Consider the following 25,157-nt stretch of genomic DNA (forward strand, 5'->3'; position numbering starts at 1 on the left):
TGTACGACTTGACGTCTTCCACTGTATGCTCACGTAACAAGTTTTGTTGAATGCTTTTATCGTGTCGTCGTAAAACCCACGGCTTCACCCAGATTAGATTAGTTTTTCGTTCCATAGATCCGTGCTGAGGAGATCCTCGTGGATGTGGAACATGTCGATTTTTTTAAGCTGAAATAACAATACTAATAGTATGAATAAATACAATACATCATTTGTTTCTATTAAAAATTTCGCCAATGGAGTAGAAGGAGTTGGCCAGTAGTAAGTCTTTCAGGCTCCTTTTAAACTGATCTTTATTTCTAACTAAATTTTTTATGTTTCCTGGCAAATTATTGAAGATGAGTGTTCCTGAGTAGTGGACCCCTTTTTGAACTAAAGTAAGTGCTTTTAAGTCCTTGTGCAGATCATTTTTGTTCCTGGTATTGTATGTATGAACTGAGTTGTTTGTTGGAAAAAGAGATATATTATTTACGACAAATTTTATTAATATGTAAATATGCTGAGAGGCAGTAGTTAGTATACCCAGTTCTTTGAAGAGGTTTCTGCAGGAGGTCCATGAATTTACTCCACAAATAATACGTATTACACGCTTTTGGACCTTGAAAACTTTTGTTTTACTTCAAGATTTACCCCAAAATATTATCCCCTATGACATTATGGAATGAAAGTATGCAAGCTTTTTCATTTTTATGTTGCCTATGTCTGCTAACACTCGAATTGCAAATACAGATTTGTTAAGGCGTTTCTGCAGTTCTGTGGTGTGCTCCTCCCAACTGAATTTATTATCAAGTTGTAATCCCAGGACTTTTAAGACTATCAACCTCGTATGTATGGTTCCATTTTTCCCCCCACTTCTTTTCCGCATGTGCACACAATGCAATTGGAGTACGTAGAACTGCTGCGGTTAATAACAAGTTGTTGTCAGCCATCTTGAACTTTGACGAAAAATTTGATGACAGTGTAATACCCCTTGTAGCGCTACGTCAAAGATCTTTGTCAAATATATTGGACGGAATATTGGATCACATCTTTGATCAAATCTTTGACAAAGAAATTTGATAGTGTAATACCGGCCTAATTTGCTGGGAAGTGGCTGTGCGGTCCCCTACGGCACTGCGTAGGATCCTACGGTCTTGGCGTGCATCCGTGCGTCGCTGCGGTCCGGTCCCAGGTCGACGGGCACGTGCACCTTCCGCCGACCACTGGCGACAACATCGATGTACTGTGGAGACCTCACGCCCCACGTGTTGAGCAATTCGGCGGTACGTCCACCCGGCCTCCCGCATGCCCACTATACGCCCTCGCTCAAAGTCCGTCAACTGCACATACGGTTCACGTCCACGCTGTCGCGGCATGCTACCAGTGTTAAAGACTGCGATGGAGCTCCGTATGCCACGGCAAACTGGCTGACACTGACGGCGGCGGTGCACAAATGCTGCGCAGCTAGCGCCATTCGACGGCCAACACCGCGGTTCCTGGTGTGTCCGCTGTGCCGTGCGTGTGATCATTGCTTGTACAGCCCTCTCGCAGTGTCCGGAGCAAGTATGGTGGGTCTGACACACCGGTGTCAATGTGTTCTTTTTTCCATTTCCAGGAGTGTATATACAGGGTGGTCCATTGATCGTGACCGGGGCAAATATCTCACGGAACAAGCGTCAAACGAGAAAACTACAAAGAACGAAACTCGTCTAGCTTGAAGGGGGAAACCAGATGGCGCTATGGTTGACCCGCTAGATGGCGCTGCCATACGTCAAACGGATATCAACTGCGTTTTAAAAAAATAGGAACCCCCATTTTTTAAAACATATTCGTGTAGTATGTAAAGAAATATCAATGTTTTAGTTGGACCACTTTTTTCGCTTTGTGATAGATGGCGCTGTAATAGTCACAAACATATGGCTCACAATTTTAGATGAACAGTTGATAACAGGTAGGTTTTTTAAATTAAAATACAGAACGTAGGTACGTTTGAACATTTTATTTCGGTTGGTCCAATGTGATATATCCACCTTTGTGAACTTATCATTTCCGAGACCGCATGCTGTTACAGCGTGATTCCTGTAAATACCATATTAATGCAATAAATGCTCAAAATGATGTCCGTCAACCTCAATGCATATGGCAGTACGTGTAACGACATTCCCCTCAACAGCGAGTAGTTCGCCTTCCGTAATGTTCGCACATGCATTGACAATGTGCTGACGCATGTTGTCAGGCGTTCTCGGTGGATCACGATAGCAAATATTCTTCAACTTGCCCCACAGAAAGAAATCTGGGGACTTCAGATCCCGTGGTATAGTGCTTCGACGACCAACCCACCTGTCATGAAATATGCTATTCAATACCGCTTCAACCGCACGCGAGCTATATGCCGGACATACATCATGTTGATGTACATCGCCATTCTGTCATGCAGTGAAACATATTGTAGTAACATCGGTAGAACATACACTGCACCTTTTAGGTTGCCATCGATAATATGGGGGCCAATTATCCTTCCTCCCATAATGCCGCACCATACATTAACCTGCCAAGGTCGCTGATGTTCCACTTGTCGCAACCATCGTGGATTTTCCGTTGTCCAATAGTGCATATTATGCCGGTTTACGTTAACGCTGTTGGTGAATGACGCTTCGTCGCTAAACAGAACGCGTGCAAAAATCTGTCATCGTCCCGTAATGTCTCTTGTGCCCAGTGGCAGAACTGTACACGACGTTCAAAGTCGTCGCCATGCAATTCCCGGCGCATAGAAATATGGTACGGGCGCAATCGATGTTGATGTAGCATTCTCAAGACCGACGTTTTTGAGATTCCCGATTCTCGCGCAATTTGTCTGTTATTGATGGGCGGATTAGCCGCGACAGCAGCTAAAACACCTATTTGGGCATCATCATTTGTTGCAGGTCGTATTTGACGTTTCACATACGGCTGAACACTTCCTGTTTCCTTGAATAACGTAACTATCCGGCGAACGGTCCGGACACTTGGATGATGTCGTCCAGGATACCGAGCAGCATACATAGCAGACACCCGTTGGGCATTTTGATCACAATAGCCATACATCAACACGATATCGGCCTTTTCCGCAATTAATAAACGGTCCATTTTAACACGGGTAATGTATCACGAAGCACATACCGCCCGAACTGGCAGAATGTTACATGATAGCACTTACTTATACGTTTGTGACTGTTACAGCGCCATCTATCACAAAGCGAAAAAAGTGGTCCAACTAAAACATTCATGTACTAAAGGAATATGTAATTAAAAATGGGGGTTCCTATTTTAAAAAACGCAGTTGATATCCGTTTGACCTATGGTAGCGCCATCTAGTGGGCCAACCATAGCGCCATCTGGTTTCCCCCTTCAAGCTAGACGAGTTTCATTCTTTGTAGTTTTCTCGTTTGACGCTTATTTCGTGAGATATTTGGCCCGGTCACTATCAATGTGTGTGTGTGTGTGTGTGTGTGTGTGTGTGTGTGTGTGTGTGTGTGTGTGTCTACAGTACCTTAAGTGAAGGTGCGATTAATTATTAACATGTGTGAAAAAAATTAATCCGTTCATGCATGAACAGCATCTATAGGAAGTCAGTCTGACACAGGAAAAGTAACATATTTCTGGTCCTTTATGGCTAATGTTTACTACACACACTTATTTCCTGAGTTATTAACAAAAAATTGTACAGTTGAGAGTACAGAGACAAAGATTCAAGACATTCATTGACTACGAAAACAACTGAAATTATTTAGCATACGTTATATTGTATCTTCGGAAATGCTGTAGGAGTGATTCATTAAAAAAAAATTTCACTGCTCAAGTACAAGTAATACAGCAGCTCGAATATATTACAGTGGTACTGTCATGCATATGTAGAATAGTTCCCCAAATTACTCAGAAAGGCAGCTGATTAAAATGTGTCGGTCAACATCGCATTGGGAACATGTATTTTTAGAAATAAACACATCCTCTTACATCTGTCTGTGCCAAGCCACACTCAGTTCAGTAGCTGACTCGCCGAGACAGATTAGAGCTCACACAGAAGCATACCGACAATCCTTCTTTCCACGAATAATACGAGACTGGAATAGAAGGGAGAACCGATAGAGGTGCTCGAGGTACCCTCCGCCACACACCGTCAGGTGGCTTGCGGAGTATGGATGTAGATGCAGATGTAGACCGTGGCCACATTTGCCCATGGCTGCCCAACTAACTGAAATCGTTCAAATGGCTCTGAGCACTACAGGACTTAACATCTGAGGTCATCAGTCCCCTAGAGCTTAGAATAACTTAAATCTAAGTAACCCAAGGACATCACACACATGCAAACCCAAGGCAGGATTCGAACCAGCAACCGTAGCAGTCGCGCGGTTCCGGACTGAAGCGCCTAGAACCGCTCGGCCACCGCGGCCGGCCAACTAACTGAATGCCCAAATATTGTTCACAGTTTCACAACCCCTGTTCACTCATGCCTTTGGGCTGCTGAGTGTCTGTGCATTAGTGGCTCCTCCCCCCCCCTCCTCACCCCCCCCCCCCCCCCCCCACACACCTTTTCAGCTACACTTGCTCTCCCAGCACCAAGACTGGCAAAGCGTGAGACTTCCTGAGTTCATCTCTATAACCCCTCATGCTGAACTCTCCAGCTCCAAAACTCGCCACGCTGGAGTGGGTTCTCCACCCCTGTTACATCTTCCCATGTGTCCCCATTTCCATGACTGTACAAGCATATGAGCAGTTTCCACACGGTTGCTCAAATTGCCTGAATGTGAATGGCTCCCTGACGTGCGCACATCAGCAGGTTCCCTAGATGTGTCACATCTAGTCCAGGTGCACAGCTCTCTCACTGCCCAAGAGGGTCAGCAGTTTCCTCACCCATGTTCCACTGCTCACAGGAGCATGGCTGCACGTCACGTACACTACTGACCATGAAAATTGCTACACCACTAAGATCACGTGCTACAGACGTCAAAATCTAACCGACAGGAAGAAGATGCTGTGATATGCAAATGATTAGCTTTTCAGAGCATTGACACAAGGCTGGCGCCGGTGGCGACACCTACAACGTGCTGACATGAGGAAAGTTTCCAACTGATTTCTCATACACAAACAGCAGTTGACTGGCGTTGCCTGGTGAAACGTTGTTGTGATGCCTCGTGTAAGGAGGAGAAATGCGTACCATCACGTTTCCGTCTTTGATAAAGGTCGGATTGTAGCCTATCGCGATAGCGGTTTATCGTATCGCGACATTGCTGCTCGCGTTGGTCGAGATCCAATGACTGTTAGCTGAATATGGAATCGGTGGGTTCAGGAGGATAATACGGAACGCCGTGCTGGATATCAACGGCCTTGTATGACTAGCAGTCGAGATGACAGGCATCTTATCCGCATGGCTGTAACAGATCGTGCAGCCATGTCTCGATCCCTGAGTCAACAGATGGGGACGTTTGCAAGACAACAAACATTTGCACGAACAGTTGGACGACGTTTGCAGCAGCACGGACTATCAGCTCGGAGACCGTGGCTGCGGTTTCCCTTGACGCTGCATCACAGACAGGAGCGCCTGCGATGGTGTACTCGACGACGAACCTGGGTGCACGAATGGCAAAACGTCATTTTTTCGGATGAATCCAGGTACTGTTTACAGGATCACGATGGTCGCATCCGTGTTTGGCGACATCGCGGTGAACGCACATTGGACGCCATACTTACGTATCACCCGGCGTGATGGTATGGGGTGCCATTGGTTACACATCTCGGTCACCTCTTGTTCGCATTGACGGCACTTTGAACAGTGGACGTTACACTTCAGATGCGTTACGACCTGTGCCTCTAGCTTCATTCGATCCCTGTGAAACCCTACATTTGAGCAGGATAATGCACGACCGCATGTTGCAGGTCCTGTACGGGCCTTTCTGGATACGGAAAATGTTCGACTCGTGCCTTGGCCAGTACATTCCCCAGATCTCTCACCAACTGAAAACGTCTGGTCAATGGTGGCCGAGCAACTGGGTCGTCACAACACGCCAGTCACTACTCTTGATGAACTGTGGTATCGTGTTGAAGCTGCGTGGGCAGCTGTACCTGTACACGCCATCCGAGCTCTGTTTGACTCAATGTCCAGACCTATCAAGGCCATTATTACGGCCAGAGGTGGTTCTTCTGGGTACCGATTTCTCGGGATCTATGCACCCAAATTGCGTGAAAAGGTCAGTTCTAGTATAATATATCTGTCCAGTGAATACGTTTCTCATCTGCGTTTCCTCTTTGTGTAGCAGTTTTAATGGCCTGTAGTGTATGATCCTTAGTAGCTGAACCGTAACGAAATGTCACGGTTGTTTGTCTGCGTTTCCTCCTTGTCTCTGGCGCGTTCCTTTTGAAGTTCCCGCTTCGCGCTCTGCTCTTTCCTTACCCTGGCCAGAGGGCGCTGTGGCGCTGCTGTGGCCGGCTGCCTGCAGTGTTTGTGACAGAGCGTCGGTCGTTAGGAGGAACTCTGATTGCGGACGTCTGGGAGCGTACAGGAGGCCACGCCGTTTGTCGATGGTTTGGCGTGACTCGTGTCAGGTGTGATGCACCGTTAAGGCCGTGATAGGTATCAATGTCACTGTCTTGGTCGCAGGTGGATCCCTGGGGGATGAGGTCTGGTTGTCCATTGAAACTCCTATCCTACGGACGTATGCAGTAATTCCCGCGAAGATTATTTGTTTCGTCGGTGTGTTAATGACTGAAAAAGGAGCAGTTTATTTAATGTATTCACCTTATGCTGGTTTTGGCAACGGCCTTGCCGCAGTGCATACACCGGTTCCCGTCAGATCATCGAAGTCAAGCGCTGTCGGGCGTGGCCGGCACTAGCATGGGTGACCATCCAGCCGCCATGCGCTGTTGCCATTTTTAGGGGTGCACTCAGCCTCGTGATGCCAACTGAGGAGCTACTTGACCCAATAGTGGCGGCTCCGGCCAAAGAAAACCATCATAACGACCGGGAGAGCGGTGTGCTGACCACACGCCCCTCCTATCCGCATCCTCACCTGAGGATGACACGGCGGTCGGATGGTCCCGATGGGTCACTTGTGGCCTGGAGACGGAGTGCTTTATGCTCGTGTTCCGCGTCTGCTGCTTGCGAGTGTAAACTTGACTCTCACCTCGTCTGTTTATTTTAAGCGTATCGTCTGGATCCAAGTGTGACTTTCGATTAATCAGCTGGATTCTTTCTTTCCTCGTCACGACGAGTGTTAAATGGCAAAGTAGAATTGTAGACCTTCACTTGCTACCTCATTTGTGTGGCATCAATAATAGAGCGTAAACTGTTAACTAATTAAGGCTTGTGGTAAACAAACGTATTTTTTTGTTTTAAAATATTATCTGAAATCCAGAATGAGATTTTCACTCTGCAGCGGAGTGTGCGCTGATATGAAACTTCCTGTCAGATTAAAACTGTGTGCCCGACCGAGACTCGAACTCGGGACCTTTGCCTTTCGCGGGCAAGTGCTCTACCAACTGAGCTACCGAAGCACGACTCACGTCCGGTACTCACAGCTTTACTTCTGCCAGTACCTCGTCTCCTACCTTCCAAACTTTACAGAAGCTCTCCTGCGAACCTTGCAGAACTAGCACTCCTGAAAGAAAGGATACTGCGGAGACATGGCTTAGCCATGTGAGTACCCGGCGTGAGTCGTGCTTCGGTAGCTCAGTTGGTAGAGCACTTGCCCGCGAAAGGCAAAGGTCCCGAGTTCGAGTCTCGGTCGGGCACACAGTTTTAATCTGCCAGGAAGTTTCATTATCTGAAATGTGTCAATGATTTAAGTTGCGCTAGATGATTCTGAGGTATGAACGGATGTGTTGTCACGCCTGCCGTGTAAGGGAATCCTGCTAGTTTTGATTGTTTTGGAAACTTTAATTGAGAGAGAAGCTAGTGTACTTTAGTCCTGCCTTCGCTTAAGGCTATATTCGGACTCTGGCATTTGTGCTGCAAGCTCCTGTATCATCCTGTTGTTTCATGGTTGTTTTGTTCTCAAACTAGGTGGTTGCCCTAAACAGGCTCTGAGCTGGGCGTTTCGCCCCTCAGCATTATACTTGGGTTTCAGATGAGTGTCCGGTCTATCGACTGTCCATCGTACGCCACATCGGTAATGGTCAGCCTGTCATCGGTTGATTTCAATGCTGTAGTTAGCCGTAAATTAGCACTGGTCCCATTACCTTCTGACCAGGGTCCTTGCTCGACGCTGCTAACCTGGTTAGGGTATGTTGCGGCTAGCTTAAATTAATCACTGCTCAATAGCCCAACACAGTTTGTCGGCAGTCAGAAGCCGTGTATGTGTTGTTTATTCCTTTATTCTAGTCAATCTGTAACATGTTATTCTTAATTTTGTTACTCTACGTCAGGTCCGGCCAAACTCTGCACAGTGTGCAGACGTGGGGAAGTGCTGCACATGTGCGCACGCGTGCGACAGCGACATCTGTTATTAGGCATGTGTCCTAAATGAACGGCGGCGGCTCCACTTCCCTGTGGTACAAGCAAGAGCGCAACATATCCAGTCTCGTTTACCCCTGGTAACCGTAACCATAACAGAGAAGTACTGCGAAATGGCAGGTACTGTGAAAAAGCAAAGGACGGCAGATCTATGTTCTCAGTCGTTTAAAAATGACTGGGAACTGCAATTCTTTTTTGTAGCCGTTGGTGATAATTGTTTGCTGTGCCGCTGAATAATAGGCGTCCAGCGTAAGTTTTCAATTGAAAGACACTATAATACATATCACAAAGACGAGTGTAGTGTACTCAACAGTAAAGAACGGCAAGCAAAATTAAATGTCCTTAAGAAAATGGATGAGACACATCAACTCGATTTTACTGTACGTCAAAGTAACTGATACTTCTTGAACTCTTACTTTCTTGTGTTACATTTATGTCTGTTTTACTGTAAGCTGTACAATGTGCTGTTTTCAATTTTCCAGAATGACAACCACACTAAATGTTCACTGCGAGCAAGTTTTAAAATGGCATTAAGAATTGCACAATCTGGGTGTGGTGTCACCGCCAGACACCACACTTGCTAGGTGGTAGCCTTTGAATCGGCCGCGGTCCGTTAGTATACGTCGGACCCGCGTGTCGCCACTGTCAGTGATTGCAGACCGAGCGCCGCCACACGGCAGGTCTAGAGAGACTTACTAGCACTCGCCCCAGTTGTACAGCCGACTTTGCTAGCGATGGTTCACTGACAAATTACGCTTTCATTTGCCGAGACGATAGTTAGCATAGCCTTCAGCTACGTCATTTGCTACGACCTAGCAAGGCGCCGTATTCAATTTATATTGTGAAGCATGTATCATCAAGAGCGATGTTCTACAATTATGGATTAAAGTTAAGTATTCAAGCCACTACGTTCTTTATTTATTAGACTCAACTCCTTTAATTGTTCCAGACCTCACGCCAGTCTGTGTGAGCTTAAGCGCGTGTATTTCGACCTCCTCTAGCAACACGGTGTTGGCTCTTCTGCCAACACTTCACTGGGAAACCATTTTCCGAAGGGGAGTTTGTGAAAGGGTGTCTGATTGATGCTGCAGAACTTGTGTGTCCCACGAACGTTATCAGGTTTCAAGAAATCAATCTATCCAAACAAACAGCGACAAGACGTATCAGTGCTGTGGCCGGCAATCTGCACAGGCAGCTAATAAATAAGGCTAAATACTTTGTTGCTTTCTCTGTTGCGCTCGATGAAGCAACAGATCTTAGAGATACAGCCCAGGTTGTGATATACATACAAGGTGTCGATAACGCACTTTGAGTAACAGAGGAGCGACATCTGTGCGTAGAAACATGCACTACATGAACGCTGACGGCTGCGGCGTGCACGCTGTGACCGGGAAGTTGGACGTGTGCAGGAGCACCGCACGCGTGCAGATTTTCTGGCCGGCCTTGCTCTTCGTAGCCGTTAAGTCACCATTTTTAAGGTATTTAGATGGAGTGCAGGTCCATTCAGTATAGAATTGTCAATTTCAAATTTAGTGAAATAATAATTAAATAGACACCCTAGCTGCAAGCAGGCGTTGATACACTTCATTGGGGGACATGTTGAAAATGTGTGCCACGACCGGGACTCGAACCCGGGATCTCCTGCTTACATGGCAGACGCTCTATCCATCTGAGCCACCGCTGGCACAGGGGATAGTGCGTCTGCAGGGACTTATCCCTTGCACGCTCCCCGTGAGATCCACATTCCCAACATGTCCACAACACTACATTCGTAGTGCGCCTAATAGATGTTTGCCCATCATACTCATTACTCGTGGCAGATTAATCTACCAAGTCCCGTACAAGTTCGGGCATAGCGTGTGCGTTCGCACCAGAAGGTCAAAGGCCGGGAACCCTGCAGACGCACTATCCTCTGTGCCCGCGGTGGCTCAGATGGATAGAGCGTCTCCCATGTAAGCGGGAGATCCCGGGTTCGAGTCCCACTCGGGGCACACATTTTCAACATGTCCCCAATGAAGTGTATCAACGCCTGCTTGCAGCTAGGGTGTCTATTTAATTATCATTTCATTTCGAGCAAAGCTGCATGGTCATCGACGGTAACTGTTCTTTCGGGAACAGATACTACCGTCATATATAGTTCAAATTTAGTGTTTTTCTACAGTTTTTAATCGTGCTTATATATATATATATTCGACCCAACAGCGAAGTGAGCGGAAGAAGAATCTTATATCCCAGGTTCTCAACGATCGTGGAGGCGAAAGAGGTCATGCCAGACGAACTGGCTGTAAGGGCGCCGCTCAGCCACCATTGAGCTCGCGACAGTTCGTTGCAGTTCTGGTACCGGAAGTCACATGTCACATACACTTCTGGAAATGGAAAAAAGAACACATTGACACCGGTGTGTCAGACCCACCATACTTGCTCCGGACACTGCGAGAGGGCTGTACAAGCAATGATCACACGCACGGCACAGCGGACACACCAGGAACCGCGGTGTTGGCCGTCGAATGGCGCTAGCTGCGCAGCATTTGTGCACCGCCGCCGTCAGTGTCAGCCAGTTTGCCGTGGCATACGGAGCTCCATCACAGTCTTTAACACTGGTAGCATGCCGCGACAGCGTGGACGTGAACCGTATGTGCAGTTGACGGACTTTGAGCGAGGGCGTATAGTGGGCATGCGGGAGGCCGGGTGGACGTACCGCCGAATTGCTCAACACGTGGGGCGTGAGGTCTCCACAGTACATCGATGTTGTCGCCAGTGGTCGGCGGAAGGTGCACGTGCCCGTCGACCTGGGACCGGACCGCAGCGACGCACGGATGCACGCCAAGACCGTAGGATCCTACGCAGTGCCGTAGGGGACCGCACCACCACTTCCCAGCAAATTAGGGACACGGTTGCTCCTGGGGTATCGGCGAGGACCATTCGCAACCGTCTCCACGAAGCTGGGCTACGGTCCCGCACACCGTTAGGCCGTCTTCCGCTCACGCCCCAACATCGTGCAGCCCGTCTCCAGTGGTGTCGCGACAGGCGTGAATGGAGGGACGAATGGAGACGTGTCGTCTTCAGCGATGAGAGTCGCTTCTGCCTTGGTGCCAATGATGGTCGTATGCGTGTTTGGCGCCGTGCAGGTGAGCGCCACAATCAGGACTGCATACGACCGAGGCACACAGGGCCAACACCCGGCATCATGGTGTGGGGAGCGATCTCCTACACTGGCCGTACACCACTGGTGATCGTCGAGGGGACACTGAATAGTGCACGGTACATCCAAACCGTCATCGAACCCATCGTTCTACCATTCCTAGACCGGCAAGGGAACTTGCTGTTCCAACAGGACAATGCACGTCCGCATGTATCCCGTGCCACCCAACGTGCTCTAGAAGGTGTAAGTCAACTACCCTGGCCAGCAAGATCTCCGGATCTGTCCCCCATTGAGCATGTTTGGGACTGGATGAAGCGTCGTCTCACGCGGTCTGCACGTCCAGCACGAACGCTGGTCCAACTGAGGAGCCAGGTGGAAATGGCATGGCAAGCCGTTCCACAGGACTACATCCAGCATCTCTACGATCGTCTCCATGGGAGAATAGCAGCCTGCATTGCTGCGAAACGTGGATATACACTGTACTAGTGCCGACATTGTGCATGCTCTGTTGCCTGTGTCTATGTGCCTGTGGTTCTGTCAGTGTGATCATGTGATGTATCTGACCCCAGGAATGTGTCAATAAAGTTTCCCCTTCCTGGGACAATGAATTCACGGTGTTCTTATTTCAATTTCCAGGAGTGTACATATGTGCCGTGATGAATTGTTCCAGAATCATAGTGTGTGGGTCACTTCCTCGCAAGCTGTAACCCACCTTAAACAAATTCACGCAAATGGCAATTTCTCCTGCCATTTTCTCTAAAGACCAATGGCGATGGGATAAGGTCGATGGTAGCAGGCTCCGAGTGAGGCTGGATGCTACTAGTCTGGACCTGCACATTGGCGGCAGGTGTGTGATGGTCGCCTTCCTGAGAACCCGTCTGACTACTCGGGAATCCGGTCCTGCATCTGCGACTGGGCAGGCCTATTTAGGATGACCGCTGCCCACCCTGAATGGGGAAGGCCCTAGAAAATGTGGGCTAAGCATCGGAAGTCACACTTGAACCGGGCTGGGAATCCGCACCCAGTAGGTCACTCCTTATACTGCGGACGTAAACAAAAGAAGAATGAAATGGTTATGACAATAGGGACATGGAATGTCAGGACCCTCCTGGACGTGAACAGTTACAGGCCAGAGAGAAGAACAGCTCTCATCACCCAAGAACTAGCCCGGCTAGATATAGACATAGCTGCCTTGAGTGAGACAAGACTCTCAGGTGAGGGATATACAGGGTGTTTCAAAAATGACCGGTATATTTGAAATGGCAATACAAACTAAACGAGCAGCGATAGAAATACACCGTTTGTTGCAATATGCTTGGGGCAACAGTACATTTTCATGCGGACAAACTTTCGAAATTACAGTAGTTACAATTTTCAACAACAGATGGCGCTGCAAGTGATGTGAAAGATATAGAAGACAACGCAGTCTGTGGGTGCGCCATTCTGTACGTCGTCTTTCTGCTGTAAGCGTGTGCTGTTCACAACGTGCAAGTGTGCTCTAGACAACATGGTTTATTCCTTAGAACAGAGGATTTTTCTGGTGTTGGAATTCCACCGCCTAGAACAGTGTTGTTGCAACAAGACGAAGTTTTCAACGGAGGTTTAATGTAACCAAAGGACCGAAAAGCGATGCAATAAAGGATCTGTTTGAAAAATTTCAACGGACTGGGAACGTGACGGATGAACGTGCCGGAAAGGTAGGGCGACCGCGTACGGCAACCACAGAGGGCAACGCGCAGCTAGTGCAGCAGGTGATCAGACAGCGGCCTCGGCCTCGGCCGTGTTGCAGCTGCGGTCCAAATAACGCCGACGTCCACGTATCGTCTCGTGCGCCAGAGTTTACACCTCTATCCGTAGAATTCAAACGCGGCAACCCCTCAGCGCCGCTACCATTGCTGCACGAGAGACATTCGCTAACGATATAGTGCACAGGATTGATGACGGCGATATGCATATGGGCAGCATTTGGTTTACTGACGAAGCTTATTTTTACCTGGACGGCTTCGTCAATAAACAGAACTGGCGCATATGGGGAACCGAAAAGCCCCATGTTGCAGTCCCATCGTCCCTGCATCCTCAAAAAGTACTGGTCTGGGCCGCCATTTCTTCCAAAGGAATCATTGGCCCATTTTTCAGATCCGAAACGATTACTGCATCACGCTATCTGGACATTCTTCGTGAATTTGTGGCGGTACAAACTGCCTCAGACGACACTGCGAACACCTCGTGGTTTATGCAAGATGGTGCCCGGCCACATCGCACGGCCGACGTCTTTAATTTCCTGAATGAATATTTCGATGATCGTGTGATTGCTTTGGGCTATCCGAAACATACAGGAGGCGGCGTGGATTGGCCTCCCTATTCGCCAGACATGAACCCCTGTGACTACTTTCTGTGGGGACACTTGAAAGACCAGGTGTACCGCCAGAATCCAGAAACAATTGAACAGCTGAAGCAGTACATCTCATCTGCATGTGAAGCCATTCCACCAGACACGTTGTCAAAAGTTTCGGGTAATTTCATTCAGAGACTACGCCATATTATTGCTACGCATGGTGGATATGTGGAAAATATCGTACTATAGAGTTTCCCAGACCGCAGCGCCATCTGTTGTTGAAAATTGTAACTACTGTAATTTCGAAAGTTTGTCTGCCTGAAAATGTACTGTTGTCCCAAGCATATTGCAACAAACGGTGTATTTCTATCGCTGCTCGTTTAGTTTTTATTGCCGTTTCAAATATACCGGTCATTTTTGAAACACCCTGTATTTGTGAGGTACGTTCAGGGTACGTCATCATCTGGAAGGGAAAGGATGCAAGAGAACCACTCATCCATGGTGCAGGATTTGCCGTAAAAACGAAAATAGTGACAGATCTTCGACTTACACCGGTCTCAATTAATGAAAGACTGATGACTCTTAGAGTACCCATCGGTTCAGACAGATTCATCACCTTCGCCTCTGCATATGCTTCTACTTTAGACAGTGATGAAGACACAAAGAATCAGTTCTACCACCAACTGAACAGTACTCTCTCTAAAATACCCACTCAAGACACATTAATTTTACTTGGTGATTTCAATGCCAGAGTGGAAAGGGACAACCGTTCTTTGGAGAGAGGTCATGGGTAAACAAGGGGTGGGAAACTGCAATGCAAATGGGTTGTTACTTCTTGGTCTATGTGCTGAGCACGAGCTTTTCATCTCCGATACCCAATTCCGTTTGCGTAACCGCTATAAGACCACATGGATGCACCCACGCTCCAAACATTGGCATCTTATAGACTACGTTATTACGCGACAGCGTGACAAGAAAGACATTCTCATCACAAAAGCAGCACTTAACATCGATGAGTGCTGGACTGACCATAGACTTTTAGTCAGCCGTTTGAGAGTACCCAAGTATCGCAAGCCACGATCCCACTTTTCAAACCCACCACGCAGAAAATTCAACATATGCAACCTGAACAACAAAAACGTTCGCTCACACTTCCAAGACATACTGTCTGAACAACTTAACAAAGCTCCAGCAACCACAGATGACGTCGAACAAGAATGGACCACATTGAAGAACACCATCAAAGAAACTGCTGAGTATGTTGTTGGTTTTAGTGCACGGAAAAGAAGTGACTGGTTTGATGACAACCATGGAGAAATCCAAGCCATCATCAATGCAAAGCGGGATGCTTACCTATCCCTTGCTCAAGATCCGTCCTGCGCAGAAAAGAAAGCACACTTTCAAGAACTCGAGCAGAAATGTCAAAGTGAAATACGAGTAATCAAGAACAAATGGTGGCAACAGAAAGCCACAGAACTCCAAAATCTTTCCGATGCAAGGAACCTGCGTGGCTTCTACGCTGGTATTAAAGAGCTGTATGGACCTATCCGCTCCTCATCAGGAACACTGAAAGCTGCTGACAACTCCACCATTCTTACTGAACGTCAGGACATCTTAAATCGTTGGAAAGAGCACTTCAGCTCACTGTTAAACCGCCCTTCTACTGCCGCTAGAGATTTTCTCAAAAACGTCCCACAGCACCCTCCAAAACCCTGGATGGCTGATCCTCCAACTTTTCAAGAATTCTGCAAGGCACTCAAGAGTGTGAAACCCGGGAAGGCTCCTGGACCTGACAGCATCCCGATGGAGCTTATTGAGGGTGGCGGCTTGCCTCTAAAAACTAGACTCTTCTCACTCATTCTATTAATGTGGAAAACCCGCAAGGTACCAGCTGACTTGAAGAACTCCACAATTGTCACCATCTTCAAGAAGGGCGACAGAAGCGTCTGTGGTAACTACCGGGGAATATCTCTACTCTCTGGCAAAATTTTTGCAAGAATCCTTTTAAATCGCCTCCAGACACTTTCAGAGACTATACTACCTAAGTCTCAGTACGGGTTTCGACCTTCAAGAGGGACAATTGACACGATTTTCTGTGCAAGACAACTACAGGAGAAGTGCAGAGAGCAGGAAAAGTCTTTACTACTTGTTTTCTACGATCTAGAAAAGGCCTTTGATGCAGTTCCCAGAGAAGCAATGTGGACGGTCTTAAAACGCTTCGGCTCCCTTAACATTTTGTTGACTCGATTGAAGCTCTCCACGATGACATGACTGGACAGGTCCTCTGCCAGAATGAAACAACTGCTGAATTCCCAATAAAGGATGCGTTCTTGCACCGACATTATTTGCATCGTATCTGGCAGCTGTGCTTTACGAGACATCCGTAAACAATGCAGGAATAGAACTAAAGTACAGGTTTGATGGAGGATTATTCGACCAGTCCAGACTCCATTCGAAAAGGTTCACCAGTACCACTCGTGTGACAGAGCTGCAGTATGCTGATGACAATGCTTCTCCAGCTCATTCACCTGCAGAGTTGAAGCTGTCAGTCGATTCCTTCAGCAGCGCGTACGAACGATTTGGTCTCTCCGTCAATATTCCAAAGACAAAGGTGGCGGCGCAGCCAACTCCTGGCTCCTCCGTTCCTGACTTCAGCATATCCATTTATGATACACCCCTGGAACAAGAGGACCATTTCCTCTACCTGGGAACCATACTGTCATCTAACTGCTTATCTGGAAAAGGTGTGGAGAATGGATTACGTGCTGCCCATGCAGCATTTGGAGGTCTTACAAAGCGTGTCTCCCTGAATAAAGACCTAACACTGTACACCAAACTGATGGTGTACAAAGCTGTACTCCGTTGGCTCAAAAAATGGTTCAAATGGCTCTGAGCACTATGGGACTTAACATCTATGGTCATCAGTCCCCTAGAACTTAGAACTACTTAAACCTAACTAACCTAAGGACAGCACACAACACCCAGCCATCACGAGACAGAGAAAATCCCTGACCCCGCCGGGAATCGAACCCGGGAACCCGGGCGTGGGAAGCGAGAACGCTACCGCACGATCACGAGATGCTGTACTCCTTTCCACCCTGCTATATGGTTGCGAAATCTGGACGTTATATCGCTGTGATCTGAAGAAACTAGAACACTTCAACTGACAGAAGCTAAGATATATCACGAACCTGAAATGGGATGACTTCATATCCCACAAGGCTGTTCTTGAGAAAGCAAAAATGTATAGCACGGAAGCTCTTATCATTGGGCATCAACTCAGATGGGTCGGACACGTCCAGCGGATGAAAAATGACAGACTTCCACGCCAAATGCTGTACGGCGAAGTGAGCACAGGTGAAAGGCCACGAGGTGCCCCTCTCAAACGTTATAAGGACCAGTACAAGAAAAATCTGAAAAACTTGAACATCGATCCGAGTAACTGGTCCACAATAGCAGAAGACCGAAGTCGCTGGCGCTCAGTTACCCCAAATGCTCTTCAAAACTTTGAGCCGGAACGTCGAAGAATGGAGGATGACAAACACCAGAGACGTAAACTCCTCCAGGCTCAGCCACGCCCTACACCTCCCGTCAGCTGTAATGTCTGTGGCCGCCTGTTCCACGCTAGGATTGGATTGCTGAGCCATCGACGACACTTCCACGCCTGAACCGTGACGAAATCTCAGGAGAGAAATGAAAACTCGGATACAAGTATCAGCCGACGACGACGACGACGATACACATTGATCGTGACCGGGCCAAATATCTCACGAAATAAGCATCAAACGAAAACGACTACAAAGAACGAAACACGTCTACCTTGAAGGGGGCAACCAGATGGCGCTATGGTTGGCCCGCTAGATGGCGCTGCCATACCTCAAACGGATATCAACTGCGTTTTTCTTAAATACTAACCACCACTTTTTACACATATTCGTGTAGTACGTAAAGAAATATGAGTGTTTTAGATGGAACACTTTTTTCGCTTTGTGATAGATGGCGCTGTAATAGTCACAAACTTATACAGGGTTATTACAAATGATTGAAGCGATTTCACAGCTCTACAATAACTTTATTATTTGAGATATTTTCACAATGCTTTGCACACACATACAAAAACTCAAAAAGTTTTTTAGCCATTCACAAATGTTCGATATGTGCCCCTTTAGTGATTCGGCAGACATCAAGCCGATAATCAAGTTCCTCCCACACCCGGCGCAGCATGTCCCCATCGATGAGTTCGAAAGCATCGTTGATGCGAGCTCGCAGTTCTGGCACGTTTCTTGGTAGAGGAGGTTTAAACACTGAATCTTTCACATAACCCCACAGAAAGAAATCACAGGGGGTTAAGTCGGGAGAGCGTGGAGGCCGTGACACGAATTGCTGATCATGATCTCCACCACGACCGATCCATCGGTTTTCCAATCTCCTGTTTAAGAAATGCCGAACATCGTGATGGAAGTGCGGTGGAGCACCATCCTGTTGAAAGATGAAGTCGGCGCTGTCGGTCTCCAGTTGTGGCACGAGCCAATTTTCCAGCAAGTCCAGATACACGTGTCCTGTAACGTTTTTTTTCGCAGAAGAAAAAGGGGCCGTAAACGTTAAACCGTGAGGTTGCACAAAACACGTTAACTTTTGGTGAATTGCGAATATGCTGCATGAATGCGCGAGGATTCTCTACCGCCCAGATTCGCACACTGTGTCTGTTCACTTCACCATTAAGAAAAAATGTTGCTTCATCACTGAAAACAAGTTTCGCACAGAACGCATCATCTTCCATGAGCTGTTGCAACCGCGCCGAAAATTCAAAGCGTTTGACTTTGTCATCGGGTGCCAGGGCTTGTAGCAATTGTAAACGGTAAGGCTTCTGCTTTAGCCTTTTCCGTAAGATTTTCCAAACCGTCGGCTGTGGTACGTATAGCTCCCTGCTTGCTTTATTCCTCGACTTCCGCGGGCTACGCGTGAAACTTGCCCGCACGCGTTCAACCGTTTCTTCGCTCACTGCAGGCCGACCCGTCGATTTCCCCTTACAGAGGCATCCAGAATCTTTAAACTGCGCATACCATCGCCGAATGGAGTTAGCAGTTGGTGGATCTTTGTTGAACTTCGTCCTGAAGTGTCGTAGCACTGTTATGATTGACTGATGTGAGTGCATTTCAAGCACGACATACGCTTTCTCGGCTCCTGTCGCCATTTTGTCTCACTGCGCTGTCGAGCGCTCTGGCGGCAGAAACCTGAAGTGCGGCTTTAGCCGAACAAAACTTTATGAGTTTTTCTACGTATCTGTAGTGTGTCGTGACCATATGTCAATGAATGGAGCTACAATGAATTTATGAAATCGATTCAATCATTTGTAATAGCCCTGTAAGTGCTATCATGTAACATGCTGCCAGTGCGGGCGGTATTTGCTTCGTGATACATTACCCATGTTAAAATGGACCGTTTACCAGTTGCGGAAAAGGTCGATATCGTGTTGATGTATGGCTATTGTGATCAAAATGCCCAACGGGCGTGTGCTACGTATGCTACTCGGTATCCTGGACGACATCATCTACATCTACATCTACATTCATACTCCGCAAGCCACCCAACGGTGTGTGGCGGAGGGCACTTTACGTGCCACTGTCATTACCTCCCTTTCCTGTTCCAGTCGCGTATGGTTCGCGGGAAGAACGACTGCCGGAAAGCCTCCGTGCGCGCTCTAATCTCTCTAATTTTACATTCGTGATCTCCTCGGGAGGTATAAGTAGGGGGAAGCAATATATTCGATACCTCATCCAGAAACGCACCCTCTCCAAACCTGGCGAGCAAGCTACACCGCGATGCAGAGCGCCTCTCTTGCAGAGTCTGCCACTTGAGTTTATTAAACTTCTCCGTAACGCTATCACGGTTACCAAATAACCCTGTGACGAAACGCGCCGCTCTTCTTTGGATCTTCTCTATCTCCTCCGTCAACCTGATCTGGTACGGATCCTACACTGATGAGCAATACTCAAGTATAGGTCGAACGAGTGTTTTGTAAGCCACCTCCTTTGTTGATAGACTACATTTTCTAAGCACTCTCCCAATGAATCTCAACCTGGTACCCGCCTTACCAACAATTAATTTTATATGATCATTCCACTTCAAATCGTTCCGCACGCATACTCCCAGATATTTTACAGAAGTAACTGCTACCAGTGTTTGTTCCGCTATCATATAATCATACAATAAAGGATCCTTCTTTCTATGTATTCGCAATACATTACATTTGTCTATGTTAAGGGACAGTTGCCACTCCCTGCACCAAGTGCCTATCCGCTGCAGATCTTCCTGCATTTCGCTACAATTTTCTAATGCTGCAACTTCTCTGTATACTACAGCATCATCCGCGAAAAGCCGAATGGAACTTCCGACACTATCTACTAGGTCATTTATATATATTGTGAAAAGCAATGGTCCCATAACACTCCCCTGTGGCACGCCAGAGGTTACCTTAACGTCTGTAGACGTCTCTCCATTGATAACAACATGCTGTGTTCTGTTTGCTAAAAAAATCTTCAATCCAGCCACACAGCTGGTCTGATATTCCGTAGGCTCTTACTTTGTTTATCAGGCGACAGTGCGGAACTGTATCGAACGCCTTCCGGAAGTCAAGAAAAATAGCATCTACCTGGGAACCTGTATCTAATATTTTCTGGGTCTCATGAACAAATAACGCGAGTTGGGTCTCACACGATCGCTGTTTCCGGAATCCATGTTGATTCCTACATAGTAGATTCTGGGTTTCCAAAAACGACATGATACTCGAGCAAAAAACATGTTCTAAAATTCTACAACAGATCGACGTCAGAGATATAGGTCTATAGTTTCGCGCATCTGCTCGACGACCCTTCTTGAAGACTGGGACTACCTGTGCTCTTTTCCAATCATTTGGAACCCTCCGTTCCTCTAGAGACTTGCGGTACACGGCTGTTAGAAGGGGGGCAAGTTCTTTCGCGTACTCTGTGTAGAATCGAATTGGTATCCCGTCAGGTCCAGTGGACTTTCCTCTGTTGAGTGATTCCAGTTGCTTTTCTATTCCTTGGACACTTATTTCGATGTCAGCCATTTTTTCGTTTGTGCGAGGATTTAGAGAAGGAACTGCAGTGCGGTCTTCCTCTGTGAAACAGCTTTGGAAAAAGGTGTTTAGTATTTCAGCTTTACGCGTGTCATCCTCTGTTTCAATGCCATCATCATCCCGGAGTGTCTGGATATGCTGTTTCGAGCCACTTACTGATTTAACGTAAGACCAGAACTTCCTAGGATTTTCTGTCAAGTCTGTACATAGAATTTTACTTTCGAATTCACTGAACGCTTCTCGCATAGCCCTCCTTACGCTAACTTTGACATCGCTTAGCTTCTGTTTGTCTGAGAGGTTTTGGCTGCGTTTAAACTTGGAGTGAAGCTCTCTTTGCTTTCGCAGTAGTTTCCTAACTTTGTTGTTGTACCACGGTGGGTTTTTCCCGTCCCTCACAGTTTTACTCGGCACGTACCTGTCTAAAACGCATTTTACGATTGCCTTGAACTTTTTCCATAAACACTCAACATTATCAGTGTCGGAACAGAAATTTTCGTTTTGATCTGTTAGGTGGTCTGAAATCTGCCTTCTATTACTCTTGCTAAACAGATAAACCTTCCTCCCTTTTTTTATATTCCTATTAACTTCCATATTCAGGGATGCTGCAACGGCCTTATGATCACTGATTCCATGTTCTGCACATACAGAGTCGAAAAGTTCGGGTCTGTTTGTTATCAGTAGGTCCAAGATGTTATCTCCACGAGTCGGTTCTCTGTTTAATTGCTCGAGGTAATTTTCGGATAGTGCACTCAGTATAATGTCACTCGATGCTCTGTCCCTACCACCCGTCCTAAACATCTGAGTGTCCCAGTCTATATCTGGTAAATTGAAATCTCCACCTAAGACTATAACATGCTGAGGAAATTTATGCGAAATGTATTCCAAATTTTCTCTCAGTTGTTCTGCCACTAACGCTGCTGAGTCGGGAGGTCGGTAAAAGGAGCCAATTATTAACCCAGCTCGGTTGTTGAGTGTAACCTCCACCCATAATAATTCACCGGAACTATCCACTTCTACTTCACTACAGGATAAACTACTACTAACAGCGACGAACACTCCACCACCGGTTGCATGCAATCTATCCTTCCTAAACACCGTCTGTACCTCTGTAAAAATTTCAGCAGAATTTATCTCTGGCTTAAGCCAGCTCTCTGTACCTATAACGATTTCAGCTTCGGTGCTTTCTATCAGCGCTTGAAGTTCCGGTACTTTACCAACGCAGCTTCGACAGTTTACAATTACAATACCGATTGCTGCTTGGTCCCCGCATGTCCTGACTTTGCTCCGCACCCTTTGAGGCTGTTGCCCTTTCTGTACTTGCCCGAGGCCATCTAACCTAAAAAACCGCCCAGTCCACGCCACACAACCCCTGCTACCCGTGTAGCCGCTTGCTGCGTGTAGTGGACTCCTGACCTATCCAAGTGTCCGGACCGTTCGCCGGATAGTTACGTTATTTAAGGAAACAGGAAGTGTTCAGCCACATGTGAAACGTCAACCACGACCTGCAACAAATGATGATGCCCAAGTAGGTGTTTTAGCTGCTGTCGCGGCTAATCCACACATCAGTAACAGACAAATTGCGCGAGAATCGGGAATCTCAAAGACGTCGGTGTCGAGAATGCTACATCAACATCGATTGCACCCGTACCATATTTGTATGCATCAGGAATTGCATGGCGACAACTTTGAACGTCGTGTACAGTTCTGCCACTGGGCACAAGAGAAATTACGGGACGATGAAAGATTTCTTGCTCGCGTTCTATTTAGCGACGAAGCGTCATTCACCAACAGCGGTAACGTAAACCGGCATAATATGCACTACTGGGCAACGGAAAATCCACGATGGTTGCGACAAGTGGAACATCGGAGACCTTGACGGGTTAATGTATGGTGCGGCAATATGGAAGGATAATTGGCCCCCATTTTATCGATGGCAATCTGAATGGTGCAATGTAAGCTGATTTCTTACGTAATGTTCTACCGATGTTACTACAAGATGTTTCACTGCATCACAGAATGGCGATGTACTTCGAACATGATGGATGTCCGGCACATAGCTCGCCTCTTGTCGAAGCGGTATTGAATAGCATATTTCATGACAGGTGGATTGGTCGTCGAAGCACCATCCCGTGGCCCGCACGTTCACCGGATCTGACGTCCACGGATTTTTTTCTGGGGAAAGTTGAACGACATGTGCCATGGAGATCCACCGACAACGCCTGACAACATGCGTCAGCGCATTGTCAGTACATATGCGAACGTTACGGAAGGCGAACTACTCGCTGTTGAGAGGAATGTCGTTACACGTATTGCCAAATGCATTGAGGTTGTCGGACATCATTTTGAGCATTTATTGCATTAATGTGGTATTTACAGGTAATCACGCTGTAACAGCATGCGTTCTCAGAAATGATTTCACAAAGGTACATGTATCACATTGGAACAACCGAAATAAAATGGTCAAACGTACCTACGTTCAGTATTTTAATTTTTAAAAAACCTACCTGTTACAACTGTTCGTCTAAAATTGTGAGCCTTATGTTTATTACTATTACAGCGCCATCTATGACAAAGCGAAAGGAGTGGTCCAACTAAAACATTCATATTTCTTTACGTACTACACGAATGTTGTATAAAAAATGGGGGTTCCTATTTTAAAAAACGCAGTTGATGTCCGTCGACCTATGGCAGCGCCATCTAGCGGGCCAACCATAGCGCCATCTGGTTTCCCCCTTCAAGCTAGACGAGTTTCGTTCTTTGTAGTTTTATATATACAGTTGTTTCCGTGATTTCCTATCTCTGCATACAGTATGTAATTGTTTGATATAAGACTGATTAAGCCTTTGTTGAAATATTGGAGGGAGGTGCGTGTGTATCAGTAGCCACCGTACCACCCACCCAGGTCGCCGCTGACTGTCAGAGACAGGCTGTCCAGTAGTGTGAGCAAGAGCGGCTTCCCCGTTTCCCCATCCCTGGCCACATCTGCCCAAAGTCGCACAGTTTTCCCACTGTCCAAGAATGTCAACAGTTTCCTCAACCCTGGTCACTACTGCACCTGTTCAGCAGCTTTCCCAGCTGTCCGTGAATTTGTTGCTACCCACTGTGAAGAATCTGAACGTGTGGCCAGAAGTGCCCAGCTCCCTGCACATTTTCGACTTCCCCCACCACTGAATAAAATGTTGTCGGGTTTCCAACCGCGTCAATTGCTTAAAACTACACGAGCTTTCGGCCAAGCACTTCTTGGCCATTGTCAAGTGGTATGGCTGCCAGTGGGCTGTTGGTGCTCCCTTATATACACTAGCTGCCTGCTGTGACGTCACTGGTGCCCGTGACATTGCCATATATGGGCATGTTTTGAGTCGGCGTTCGATGTGCCCTCTTCAAGCGCGCGATCGCTAAATCCCACGCAGCGCTGAGCTGCAAGCCACCGTCTCTATTCAGGGTGTTTGCGGTAATTTTTATTTCAATAGCTTGCTTTATTGAACTGTCCCAGAAGCCGTTAGTGCGAGCCACGACAGAGGTATCGTCAAATTTTATGTGGTGACCGTTTTCTAACGCACGCTCAGCTAACGCAGATTTCTCTGGACAGCGTAGGCCACAATACCTCTCATGTTCTTTCCTGAGTTGTTCCACAGTGCGCACTGTTTGTCTGATGTACTGCTGGGCACACTCACAAGGTATTTCGTAGACTCGAGGTGTTCTGAGACCTACTGCGTCTTTAACTGGTCTCAGTAATTGGCGGATTTTCGTTGGAGGCCTGAAGATTGATTTGATCTTGTGTCTTTTCAACAGGCGGCTTATCTTGCCCGACACAGGGCCACAGAGTGGCAGCAAAGCAAGTTTCTTTTCTTGCTCTTCGTCGGTGGTCTTATTCTGATATTTCCCAGAAATCACTTCTCTAACTTGATGAGCTCTATAGCCGTTATTCCTGAAAGCCTTGCGCAGGTGGCTCAGTTCGTGGGGCAGGTTATCATCCTCTGATACTACTCCTGCGCGATGCACCAATGTTTGTAATACTGTCCGCTTCTGTGCTGGATGATGATGGCTGGTGGCGTGCAGGTGCAGGTCTGTGAGGGTGGGTTTTCTGTAGACGCTGTGGCCAAGGCACCCATTTCGT

At 47.2% G+C, this 25,157-nt stretch overlaps 1 protein-coding gene and 1 non-coding gene across 2 annotated transcripts in view; both read right to left on the minus strand.

Moving 5' to 3' along the window:
• LOC126213103 (guanine nucleotide-binding protein subunit beta-2) overlaps positions 1-25,157 on the minus strand; it is a 278,038-nt gene that overhangs the window by 17,295 nt on the left and 235,586 nt on the right. The window lies entirely within an intron of this gene.
• Trnat-ugu (transfer RNA threonine (anticodon UGU)) lies at positions 10,075-10,149 on the minus strand. Its single transcript has one exon. It is a non-coding gene; the product is annotated as a tRNA-Thr (tRNA).

Source organism: Schistocerca nitens, chromosome 11 (genome assembly GCF_023898315.1).
Source record: "Schistocerca nitens isolate TAMUIC-IGC-003100 chromosome 11, iqSchNite1.1, whole genome shotgun sequence".
Lineage (NCBI taxonomy): Eukaryota > Metazoa > Arthropoda > Insecta > Orthoptera > Acrididae > Schistocerca > Schistocerca nitens.